This window comes from Meleagris gallopavo, chromosome 6 (genome assembly GCF_000146605.3).
Source record: "Meleagris gallopavo isolate NT-WF06-2002-E0010 breed Aviagen turkey brand Nicholas breeding stock chromosome 6, Turkey_5.1, whole genome shotgun sequence".
Classification (NCBI taxonomy): domain Eukaryota; kingdom Metazoa; phylum Chordata; class Aves; order Galliformes; family Phasianidae; genus Meleagris; species Meleagris gallopavo.
In genome coordinates this window covers 35,877,400-35,889,447 of record NC_015016.2, presented here as the reverse complement: position 1 = coordinate 35,889,447, position 12,048 = coordinate 35,877,400, and the positions used below count along the sequence as shown (strand labels likewise).

Genomic DNA, 12,048 nt, shown 5'->3' with positions numbered 1-12,048 from the left:
GAAAAAAAAAGCAAAGAGAGATTCTGTTTTTGCACTGGGGTAATTCTATTGACTTCAGCGGGTTTACTTCAGATTTTTGCTGGAACAAAGGGAGTTCAGAGTCAAGTGCAATGGATCCGTTTACAGCGCTTCTGGAAACATCAGTTTACTCAGTCATTTGGAAAATCTTACTTCAGTACTGCTGAAGATTTGGGACGATTCTCAATTCTAATGTATTAGGGGGTCTGCTCTGCAGTGCATAGATGTGTTTGCTTAATAGAATTAGAAATCTGTAAAGTAAACTTTATACACCAAGCCCTGCCTTCTCTTGTGCTTGAGGGCAAAGAAGAAAATAAGATGCATGGAGAATTTCCTGCCCCTGTGCAAAGAGAAAATCTCACGAGTGTTAGCCTCTAGCAAAGCTGGATATAGCCTCCCAGCCTGTGATCATTTACACAGCCCTCAGGAGCAAACTCTGGCTAGACACAGCTCTGAGCACTTTCCTTCCTGGGCACAGGATGCCAGCAGCCTGCTGCAAGGAGTCCTGTCCTGCCAGCTAGGATCTCTCTTAGCAGAGCCCATTCTGAGTGGAATCTTTGCTCCCCTTCATTGCAAGGACAGCATCCTGGCCCCTCTTAAATGGCTTAATGCCCTACCCTCATTCTGTAAGGAGACAGGTTTAAGCAAGCCTACAAGTCTGGAAGGAAGGCTGCTTTCTTCATGCATCAGAGGTGATTACAAGAAGTATACTTATTGACTTTGGCTACACACCACTACCATTTTTCTTTTGAGGAAAGGGATTCTGTGATTAAGTAAAAATATGGAAATGTTGCTGTTTGGAGCTTTGTTGACAGATTTTTTTTTGTGTGTTCCCCAAGGTGTGAAATCACACTTGGCAAAAAGCATCTGGACACTCAAATGTGTCATTTAGTGCCCTGAGTGTTTACGTCCAAGCCTGAGCCACTGATGACACAACATGCTGCAGGAACAAAAATCTGTTGGCTGGGAGCTGAACTGGGTTCCTAATTTGCACCTGTGTGCTGGCAGACAAGCATCCATCAGTCTCTGACTGCCATGCTTCCTGGGTACAGTGGCACTGCCAGGGCCAAAAGCATTTCTCAAAGTGCTAATGGGAGGGATAGGGTAGAAGATTAAGAAACAAAAGGTAATAGAATTACAGGAAACAGAACTGGAAGGGATTTCAGGAGGCTGGATTGACTATACCTGTGTAATTCCTGACAGATGTGATTAAAAAAATCTCTTTGAAACGCATTATGGCCACAGAGACACAGATCAAATTTGTTAGAAATAAATCACTCTCTACATCTGCTAAATCTTAAAGCACCGTTCCAGAGTGGTGGACAGCAGTTTGAGACACTGTGTAAAAGTTCCCATATCTTGTTTTATTTGACTTTGTATAAAGTGTCTGTATAAAATATTTATCTCCAGAATGGAAGAGTGTAGATATGCATGATTTTGTAACACTCTGCAGGAGATGGAATTTTGCTAAAGCAAGACTTGTGTGACATGCTTGAAATCAGGCTCGTAACCACCTTGTACAGCTTGCTGTTTTATGGGTGGATTTTGCATTCAAGGAGAACAAGTAAATAAAAGGAGAGAAAAAAAGAAAATTAACACCTATGCAGCTACATCATCTTTCAAAAGGTACCGAGGTCAGGTCTCCTCATTAGTTCCTTCCTTCATTAGCATTGGAAGAACAAAGAACAGCATTTATTTTATATTCTAAAGATTAATTGAAGTGGGGGGTGAAACACTGGAATTGGATTAGTAAATTATTAACCAATTTCTATGTAATAAGAAATAATCTATTACAGATCCTATCCCTCCATCTAGGGATTTGTCTTAAGCATTTGTCTTTAGGAAGGAAAGTAGAAGGGATAAGGGGACACAGACTAAAGACCATCTATCAAGTCAGCTACTGGAACGTTAATAATGAAGACCTTTGAACTCGGCAAATCTTCTGTATCTCTCTCTCTTAACCGCAACTTACAAATTGTCCGAGGGCTGCTGCCTGATCTAATGGCCTCTTTTTAATTTTTGCCCTCACGTTATTAAAAATGCCCCCGTTACAATCTCGGTGGCTGACAGAGGAAGCAACAGTTAAGAAAACCCGAAGCTGGCAGCCTGCCGGCTCAGGAACTCCCTGCAGCCTGTGAGTACACCTCCACCCACTCGCATTTCGGGAGAGGAGCCTGATGCCAAGGCGAAGGAGGTGGCTGGGAAGTGGGGATTCTGCTTTCTCTGGTTTCTGAGGCTGCCTGGGAACAACCGGGTGCTTTTTTTTCCCTTTTGAGTCAAACCTTTAACAGCTGGAAGGCTTCCCCATCTCTCGTTTCTAAGATTAAAACTCCGCTTTGTTTTTAGATACTGTAACAGTAACACAAGCATCTGACGGAAACCAACAGGCTCAGAGTTCTGACTCAGAGGAAGGGGCTGCTCCGCGGTGAGTGCTCCTCGAGGGTACTTCTAACCTGTCCCACCCGGTGTCCTGATCTGGGAAGGGACAACTGGGTTTTGTACTATGCTCTGGCTGCTCCACATTCTTCGTGGCCCTGAATGTCCTTGTTGGATTTTGGAGATGGGGACTGAGGTGGGATTTTTGGGGGGAAACTCCCACCCTGCCGTACCCGGGCTGTGCCGGAATTCCCTGGCTGGGCTGCAGGCAGCACAGACACACGTTGCTCTCTCTCAGACTTCTGCTCAGGCTTCAGTGAATGCCCACAAGCAGTGTATTAAATTCTTCCCTCCCACCTTCAGCCTGCAGTGAGCAGCTTCTTGACTCATTGTACCCTGTGCTCACCTTTAACGAATGACTTCAGCTCCAAGGGCGAGCTTCCCTCCCCAGCCTCCATTCTTGGTTCTCAACACCCCTATCCTCTCCCAAACTCTGGAAAGCTCTTGTGCCGAGCCGGTGCCGAGCCGAGCTGAGCGAAGTCGGGCTCGGCTCGGCTCGGCTCGGCACCGACTCGGCGACAGGAGGGGGAGCTCGAAGCGCGCCGGCGTTAATCCGGGATTTAATTCAGCCCCGCAGCTCTTCCAGCCTCTCTTTGCAATAAGCCTCATGGCAAAAACAAGGGGCACTGGCTGCAGGTTGTTCCGGGAGAGCTTCCACTTTGCCATAGTACGTTTTTTATTTTCTTTCCCCCAAGATGCATTGTGCAAGGTGTGGAGTCATCTCATCTAGGTTCTCTTTCTCACCGAAGGTTGGATCTGGTGATTTTACCTGGCAGCAGACACACCGTGATCAGGCACGGTGAGGCTCATTCCTTGTATTTTGGGTGTGCTGAGTCGTGTGATTTCTCCGGATGCAGGAAACTCAACTGCATAACTTATGGTAGCAGGGGGACTGTGTTTTTTCTTATTTATTTTTTTTTCCACCTTGAGTGCTGTGTTCAGTTTTGGGCCCCTTGTTACAAGAAAGACATTGAGGCCCTGGAGTGTGTCCTGAGATTGACAACAAAGCTGTGAGAGGATTGGAGCACAAGGCTTATGGGAAGTGCTTGTGAGGGAGCTGGGATCGCTTTGTCTGAAGGAGGAGGCTCAGGGGAAACCTATCACTCTCCACAACTGCCTGAAAGGAGGTTGTGGCAAGGTGGGGGTTAGCCTCCTCTCCTGTATAACTGGTGATAGGATGAGAGGGAATGGTTCCAGGGAAGGTTCAGGATGGGTGTTTGGAAAAATTTCTTCTCAGAAAGAGCTGTGAGGAGATGGAATAGGCTGCCCAGAAAGGTGGTGGAATCACCATTCCCAGGGGTGTTCTAGAAATGTGTAGGTGTGGCACTTAAGGACATGACTTAGTGAGTATGGGATGGGCTGACAGTTGGACTAGATGGTCTTAGTAGTCTCTTCCAACCTCAGTGATTCTATAATCTTTTGAGGTCCCTTCCTGGGTTGTTCTTTGATTCTATAGTTCTAAATTCAAGAGAAGGATATGCAAGTCTGTACAGAAATACATGCCTATATATGGAGTAGAATTTGGCCACCTGAATAAAGCTCCTGCCACACACCTTTAGGCTCAGCTGAAGGTAATGCTGAGATTCCTGAAGTCAGGGCACTTCCCTGAAAACTTCCTTTTTGACTCGAGGGCACCACTAAGAGAAATGCTTTAGCTGTTTTCACTCTTTTCTGTGAGAAGTTGACTTCTTGGAAAAATTCCCAGCGCATCAAAGCACCTTCCTGAAGTCATCTCTCCCTAAGGATGCAGAGGAAATCAGAGCATTCAGATTGCATTTGTCAAGACAAAACTAAAATCAGGTTTTACAGAGCTAAGACACTGAAAAAACTGGTATTGGTTTCACAGCAGCAGTGAGAACAGATTTCCATGACAGAAATCAAGCCCTGCCTGCCCCTGCACGTAGCCCACTGGCGTGGCTCAGGTAGTCTTTAACACGGACATTATTTTTCCTAGTGCAGACAGATAGCCTTGTAGAAGACTAATCTCTTAATAGTGCAGCAATACCTTTGGGAAATATTTCTTTTACAATCCCTTAAGTCCCTGCATAATTCTCCCATATAAATTCCATGAAAATTTCCAAATTTGCAATCCACTAGTCTCGTATGAGATAGGTATCTTAGGTAAGGTATCCTCCTCCTTATACTTAAGCTCATGAGGATCATTATTACTGCAAGATGGCCCTATGATTTAAAAAAAAAAAGAAAAAAGAAAAAAAAAAAAAGAAAGAGTGCACCACTTGAGCTGGAGGACAAAGAATTCAGGGTGAATTCAAGACAGTTAGAGCCAAATTAAGGAATTTCCTGAGTGGCAATCCCAAACAGAGTGTTGCATCTTCCCTTGTGAGGGAATAGGAGCACGGTCTCTGCATGCACAGAAAGCTTTATACAGATATAGATCTGTGATACATTTAAAACAGAATGAACTCACTTAAACTATCTAAAAATGTTAGTGGAATCATATACTCTGACCTTAAAGTGAAAAATGATTTGCAACCTTTATAGTGGTGCCTTTATCATATTGCCATGATTTAAAGTATTTTATCCGCTCAGCTACACAATCTTACCATTCATTTGCAGTTGTCATTTTACCTACAAAAGAGCTCACCTAATATCCCTCAAAGCAATAGAAGCCTACTGAGTATTACAAGGGGGAAATTATTACTAGTATATTATACAGAAAGGCTGTAAAGTTCAAACAGAGGCAGTTGTGTGTGCATACCACGTCTCATGCAAATTATGCTTAATAGTTTAACACTGCATTATGTTTTGCCTGCTGAATGAAAATGCTTCTTTAGTTATTTTTCTAATAATCTGTGTAACGTCAGGGACCTAATTAAGGCAAACCATTCCAAATGTGCCTGTTTGCTACCTAAACCAAATGGCCTGATTTTCAAAAGAACTGAAGCTATATGAGAAGCTTGGCACATCTTACTACTTGGTCATTTTTATGTTGTCATGAGAGATTTAGGTGCCCTGTGTGAGGGGCCTAAGCAATATTTTTAGCCTAATTATTTTAAACATAAGTTTGTAGCAAGAAAATGAAATCTATGAAACATTTCTAGTAAGTTTATTTCTTCACTCTCTTCTCTCAAGATCGCGAACTCAGCTATAGGAGAAGATGCTGACCTACAAGGCTGCATCAAAATGAAGGTGTTTCTGCAGGAAAACTGTGACATTACTTCTTGATTGCAAAAGCAGCATGTGATGCATAATTAATCCATGTATGGCTAAAGGCTTTTTACAAGTCTGCAAGTGGAAGATTGATCAGGAATGCATGCATCTCATGCTCATGCTGAAAAGCCTCACATCTGCTGGGTGGGAGTGCAGGCTGAGCAGCATAGATCTGCTCTCCCTTGTGAAGGTGTATGCTGAACTGAAGGCTGGCTGGCTTCAATTTCACTGGCTTGGCAACTGCTGAAGAATGGTTTATCTTGTGTGGGGTAGAATTTTGAATATAGTAACCTATTCCTAGCCAACTAACAACATCTAATAGGAGTATTTAAAATTCTAAGCTTTTGGCATGGTCCATACACAGATTTTTCACTGATATAACCAACAAAACTGTTAACGTGATTTAGCGATTTTTTTGTGCAGGGATTACTCCCATAAAAGCAAATCCTTGTTGGCAAATGGCACAAAAGCTGCATACTGATACTTTATGTTGAAGGGCCAAACTGGCTGCCAGTACAGATGCCAAATTCTCCTTGACTTTAGCAAGTGATCTACCTTGGAAAGGATGGGGGAATCACGTTACCTATCAGAGTGCTGACTGCTGGAAGCAGCTGTGATTCCCAGTCAGGTGCAGAATTGTAGAGGTCTCTGACAGGGTGCTGGTGGCTGAGCACCACCAGAAACATTTAGGCTGGTTTACCAGGAGCCTCTTTCCTTCCTCAAAATCTAGATAAACATGACAACAAATTAATTGTTCAGTGCTGGATGCCGTACCTTACAGAAAGAGATTTACAGAGCTGTTTGGAGCAGGTGCTTTGGCTGTGCTGTTTACTGCTTAAATGAGAGACCAGGCAAGATTTTTATATTCCTCTCCCATAATGTTTAATGAGCAATATTTATGCTTTTGTCAGAGATAGGCTTTCAGCCGTCATTATTGGCTGCAATTTTGCAGTTTAATGCAATGTACAACTTCAGTACTCACTGTTATGAGGCACTGTTAAGTGGCAGTGGGTCTTGTAGTCTGCTCTTACAAAATACAGAGAGCAATTATAGTTTGAGAGGCTGGAAAGGCTGGAATGTTAGTGAATTATGAAACCATTGACTTTTGTGTCCTGAATCTGAAGAGCAGCCAACCAAAGCAGTGTGTGCTTACTATATATATAGTATAGAATATATATAGTCTCACATTGTATGTGTGTGTGCGTGTGTGTATATATGTATATGTATAGGTATGAAGACCAAATTCAACTCTGTAAGTCTGTCTTGAATCAAATACACTCAAAAAAACTTCAGTGATGTCTCAAAGGTGACCCATAAACAGAGAAGTTCTCAGACAAGTTTGGTCCCACTAGCAAGGTATATAATCCACCAGCTGCCTTCAATACTTGACTTGATGTATCTGATTCTACAGTTATGTTGCCTTCCTTTTACAATGGACCAAGGGAGGGGTAAAATCTCCCATCCCATGGGTGGCTATTTGTTATGCCTCATAATGCAAGCAACAGCCTGAGTTCTGTTTCTGAGGGAAATATGTGACATAAGGGTAATTCAAAGAGAACTTAAAGGATAAGAGAGCTGGGGCTGAATCACTGTAAGTATATATCAAAGTACATATATCAAAGTACATTGATTTGCATAAGTATCTATACTGAGGTATATATAGGGAACCCAGGACCTTAGGGAAACACAAGGTGCTTTCTCTTTAAACAATCTCTTATTGCAGGTCAGATTCAATGATGTTTCAAAATGCAACTGATGGACAAAGACTATAAAAGTAATTCATGCCAAGGCTTCCCCTGAAAACTCATCTTTGTAGAATTGTGTTTGAGGTAGACAGCTTCTAGAGAGATTTGCATGGAGGACTTCCCTCACGGAAGGCAGATGAAAGGAAAGTAAAGGATAAGCATTACTCATGCATGGGCTCGTGAGAAGAGAAAGGGTCTCACAAATGGGAAATTGTCAAATCTGAAAAAAAAGGCTGTCAAAAAAAGGACTTTCACACGAACATGCTTTGGGAGAGCTGTTCCTCAGATTCTTGAGACCATATCAGACAATTAATTAGAAAAAGTGGGTAAAGTAGTGGCAATGATCTTTGAAAAAAGTTCAATTTCCACTTTCCGTTTTGTCATAAACTGTGAGGAAGTGTTAAATAGTGCTATTAAACAGCTGTTGCCTTTCTTTTTAAAGGCAGATGAAGTAGTGCTGGTAAATAGCATTGCTCTCAGTAGATGTGTGAAGGGTTAAGGAATTGCTCCCTGCCCCATATCTAGAAAATCTTGGATGCTATGGATACTTTTTCTTTCTGATTTTGGGAAACTCCAGTTTTGTTTCCTCATCTGGATTTTAATATCTTGCTCACAACAGTGGGTGCTGCCACTGCCTGTCACTGTAAGTGGCTCCAGGTCTGGGTAAGGAGAAGGTGGAAGAAGAGGAGAGGGTGGGGTGGGAGAGGAGGAGCCCCTGCACTAATGGGGACAGATCTATAAGAGCTGGGCCGAGCAGCTACTTTCAGCATGGTTTTGGTTTTGCTTTTGCTGCTGACAGGCAACTATTCTGTACTGGTATCTACACTTGGTTCAGGTACATGGAAAGGACTAAGGCTGTATTTTACACCAGATATCACTTGCTAATTGAGATCTTCTTGACTGTCACCAGCATAGATCAGGAGAGAATCTGACCTTGGGTCTTATAAAAAGCCCCCACATCTCTAAACACATTTTTTCCCATAATTAGAGCTGTCATAGCACTGGTGCTACCTCAGAGAGAACTGAATCATTAATGCAGTCATTTGGCTCCATATTCCTGCTTCTCCTGAAGCAACCAAACAGCAGAGGGGCAGAGGAGCTGCAATGGATGTGTTGCAAAAGCAGCCAAATACAAGAGGATGGGGGGGTGAGGCAAGCAATTTCCTGCTTCAAAGCACTACCCAGGGAAGATTTCTAGCTTACACAGAGTGATGCAGCAGAGGCTGTCAGCCCAGAGCTGAAGGAGACAGCTTAGACACCAAGCTGCTTTGCACTCACCCCATGACTAGGTCCCAGCTGAAGCTGTGGGGTGTGAAGATTGAGGCAGCAGCAATGCTGTCACCCCGCTGACAAAGGGCTGTCATCAGGTTGTCTTCCCCCCAGGAGCTGAAGGCTGTGAGGCCTCATTAAGTGCATCTGGGGTAAGCATCTCTCTCTTAGCATAGCTTTATGGTGGGGAACTGCAGTGGACAGCTGCACTCTAACACCTCTTGTGTTTGTGCAACATGAGGGCATTCAAGTACCTGAACACCAATGCTACAGACTACCAGCCAAGAACTGACATGGAAGCCTCACTGCTGTCTGCCTATAGGGCCTACAAATCCCACACTTGAGGTGCTGCCTCTGTCCTGAGGCTGTGAGGAATGCTCAGCAAGACAGCCCTGCTGCTGGTGCGCAGCAGCCGCACACGCCAGGCCACAAGCAGGCGAGAAGCCAGGCGTGTGCACACCACCACTGAAGACAGACTGTTTGCACAGTGTAAGGGCCCAAATGCCACTGGGAGGAATCAGCCATTTCCAGGCTTTTCAGGGGAATATTATAAACAAAGCAGGGTGAAGGGAAAGGTGTATAAAATGTCTTGACAGTGCCTTTTAAGCAAGTCGCCATGTGTTATTTTAGCCAAGTCTTTATTCATTTCTACTTAATGCTATGTGCTAAAGGTCTCAGAGCTGCTGGCAATACTCAGTGGAATAATTTTAGAGCAACCTTAATAGAATGAGCAGAATAAAGGACTGTTCAAATACACTACAGCAAGATAGCTTTTTAATAGAACAAGTTATCCAAAACACTGATGGCTGGGGCTCTGAATGGAAAAAGATCTCCCCTGTGTTTAATTACCCCAGCCTGTCTTTATTTCCCTCTTATTATTCTAAACACAGTTCGCTTGCGCTGGACACAGTCCATCTGGAAAGTCAGTGTTTGATCGACGATGTGTCCAATTCACAGGCTGGAGGTCCAGGGAAGAGAACTGCAGCCAGCCATCCTGTCCGACTTGCTGCACAGCACACATTATGGCATCCAATCCACCATACTGCCAACCAAGGCTACAGTGGAAGGAATTAGTCTTTGCTGCTATTCCGGATTCGTGAAAGCATTTCTATTTAGAGCTATATTAAAGCACACACTTAACTTTAAATAATGTGCTTAATTCCCTTATAAACACTGCAGTTCAGTGTAACTTTAAATTTGAATGTTTGGGAGCAGACACTATGGGGTGCAGGAACTTGATCATAATGGAAAGCATACTTTATGACTCTCAGTGCAAAGTGAAACCTTATGAGTTTAGACTAAGGAGTCAGTTGGCTTGCTAGTATCTCTCTGCTGAGCATATAACCTGCTTTTCTTGGAGATGTTAAGGCCTATAAAGGTTCAGTACTATCGCCAGTTGCAATACTAAACTGCTGCAGGAAGCAGAAGTGATATCCCTTTCCATTTTACTTATTGGAACGGATATATGAATCAATAGTATTTCATTAATTCAGTAACAACCTCTGCTAAACCTCTCAAAAGACAAGAAAGAAGAGAAGCTGATTTTGTCTTCGTTTTCAAGGTTTTTTTTTTTTTAACTTGCTTGGGGAAATGGAAGAAATCTCTGCTGCACCATAATACCTTACCTAATTGAGCTCTTAGATTAATGTTTAAACTTCATTTGCAAGTCCATTACTAAATCTAATCAGTTACAAAGGTACCATTAAGGTAAGGATTTTTTTCCCCATACTACTCTCAATTCACATCTCCCCCCACACAACTGTCCAAGGCCCTGACAGTGGCTGCACATACTGCATTATAGATTTTGTACTTACATCAGGAGGGAAAAAAAGAAACCACAGAATATCTTCAGTGGAGATAATAATACACAAAATGACATGGAGTTCACATGCTGGTATAAGCCATAAAGGAGTAGGTTAGATTTTGAATCTACTCAAACTTTCAATTATCAAAGGAAAATAATACTAATGTTCATCCTCTTTAAAAGTGATGATGACTGCCTTTGAGAAGACATTTTTCTTAGGTCCATTACCTGTAAGAATTATGCATCATGGTCAGCATTATCCATAGCATCTCCCATTGAACTGAAATCCTGACAGAGCCCAAAAGTTTCAGGCCTGCATAGTTTTCCATGCTCACATACTCAGCCTTGTTGCTAATAAATCCTCTTCATGTTATAAGCAAAATGTTCCTTTCAAGCTAGACACCAGAATAAGACCACCAATTTCTTAGTACATGGAATAGTGGACAGTATAAATGCTAACACACGTCTGACCTAGCTGCAATTGAATGGATGACTTAAAGCCAAGGACTCTCTCTCTCCCATTACCTAATCCCTGAGACATCCAGACTCCCATCCTCATCAGCACTTGAAAAAAAATTGGATTTTATTTTTATAACTGTACTCAGAAGATAAACAAAGCTAAAATTGAGATATAAAAATCAACAGTGTGATGTTCTGCAGACACCAGTACTTCCAGGGAAATAAATAAAAAATTCACTGCTGTGTCTGTGCAATCATGGAAAGCTCTGACTGCCGTGGGGGGGGGGGGGGTCAGACCCAGATCTAGGAGTGTATAATCAACGAGAATACAGATGTATAATTGACAAGCACGCAGAGAAATTAGCTGGAAAGATTATTATGGTGGAAAGGGATAATTGGAAGGAAAAGCTTACCTGTGTCCTGGGCTCACAGAAAAAGACTCCAAGAGGAGTGATTTCCAGAGAGAGATCCTTCCCCAGTGGCAGTCAGCCCTTCAATGGCTTCTAGGAGAGTTTTCACACAGCTGAGTCGCCTTCACCTGTGCTCCCATGGCTGACTCAGTGCTTGCCTCAGGTGATCAATCAGTGGATCAGGCTGTGATTCAATAGTTCCCATACAGGGAGGCAGAGGTGTTTAAATGGAATTTGCTAAGAATCAGAGGTTTTGCCACCTTCTCTAAATTTCCCAATACACACATCCATTTCCTGATCCCAGAATACTTTTTTTGCAGCCCACTTACCCAGCCAGCCTGGAAATCTTTGTGGGAAGCAGTGGATGGGAAGGAGCTCTGAAGACCTGAGACAAAAGTAGCTCATCAGTAGAGGGGAGATGTTACACTGCACTGATTTGTCCACTGACACAGGGAGACCTGCAGCTCCTAGACAGCACTGCTACTCAAAAGGATGCCTTTTGGTGATCACAGTATCTGTGAATAGGAACAAGAGAAGTCTTTCCACCTGGCTATTTGGATTAAAAGGCTCATCATGTAATAACCAACACACTGCATGGAAACTGTGAGATCAATTCCACCCCGTATCACCTGCCTGCTGCATGCCCTTGGGCTTATCTCTTAGCCTCACTGCTCTGATTTGACAAACAGGGATGATAATTGTAATATTAGTACTCACCTAGTAGAGCACTTGGAGA

The 12,048-nt window shown here is 43.1% G+C and overlaps 1 pseudogene; it reads left to right on the top strand.

The window, feature by feature from the left end:
* Positions 1-3,215: 3,215 nt before the first annotated feature.
* On the top strand, positions 3,216-3,367 carry LOC116216784 (annotated as a pseudogene).
* The last annotated feature ends 8,681 nt before the right edge of the window (positions 3,368-12,048 follow it).